This window comes from Theropithecus gelada, chromosome 6 (genome assembly GCF_003255815.1).
Source record: "Theropithecus gelada isolate Dixy chromosome 6, Tgel_1.0, whole genome shotgun sequence".
In the NCBI taxonomy this organism is placed as follows: Eukaryota; Metazoa; Chordata; class Mammalia; order Primates; family Cercopithecidae; genus Theropithecus; species Theropithecus gelada.
Window position 1 is genome coordinate 27,008,496 of NC_037673.1, and position 1,116 is coordinate 27,009,611.

The 1,116-nt window shown below is 35.0% G+C and overlaps 1 non-coding gene across 1 annotated transcript; it reads left to right on the plus strand.

The window, feature by feature from the left end:
* The first annotated feature begins 258 nt into the window (after positions 1–258).
* On the plus strand, positions 259–364 carry LOC112627164. Its single transcript, XR_003120033.1, has one exon. It is a non-coding gene; the product is annotated as a U6 spliceosomal RNA (small nuclear RNA).
* Positions 365–1,116: the final 752 nt, after the last annotated feature.

The window sequence follows — 1,116 nt, forward strand, 5'->3', positions numbered from 1 at the left end:
TATGAAGGAACTTTTAAGCTGAACTTACAAGGAGGTTGCTTTAGGCTAAATTTAATTTAACAGTTACTATTGTCTGAACATAAGTGAACTTGCACCTACAGTATAACAAATTATGCCACTTGAAGAAGGCAATGGCTAGTAAGGTTGAAGTGTTGACAATAATAGGCTGCAGTGTATCTTGAAATAAACACCTATTCATTGGGAGAAGTAAAATAAATTTTTTAACAAAAATAAAACCACTGAAAAAATAAAATTTGAGTGCTCACTTCAGCAGTACATATATAAAATTGGAATGATACAGAGAAGATTAGCATGGCCTCTGTGTAAGGATGACACGCAAATTCGTGAAGCGTTCCGTAATTTTGGCCAGGATCATCCTGATACAAAAACCTGGCAGAGACACAACAAAAAAAGGAAACTTCAGGCCAATATCCCTGACAAACATTGATGTGAAAATCCTCAATAAAATACTAGCAAACCGAATCCAGCAGTATATCAAAAAGCTTATCCACCACTATCATTTTGGCTTCATTTCCAAGATGCAAGGCTGGTTCAGCATATGCAAGTCAATAAAGGTAATCCATCACATCAACAGAACCAATGACAAAAACCACATTATTTTATAAATATATGCTGAAAAGGCCTTTGATAAATTCAACATCCCTTCATGATAAAAACCCACAATAAACTAGTTATTGATGGAACATATCTGAAAATAATAAGATCTGTTTATGATCATATAATACTGAATGAGCAAAAGCTGGAAGCATTCCCTTTGAAAACTGACACAAGACGAGGATCCCCCTCTCACCACTCCTATTCAACATAGTATTGGAAGTTCTGGCCAGGGCAATCAGGCAGGTATTGAAATAGGAACAGAGGAAATCAAATTATCTTTGTTTGCAGAAGACATGATTCTATATTTAGAAAACCCAATAGTTTCAGCCCAAAGACTCCTTAAGCAGATAAGCAACTTCAGCAAAGTCTCAGGATACAAAATTAATGTGATACAAAATTAATGTGCAAAAATCACAAACATTTCTATACACCAACAATAGATAAGCAGAGAGCCAAATCATGAATGAACACCCATTCACAACTGCTACAAAGAGAATA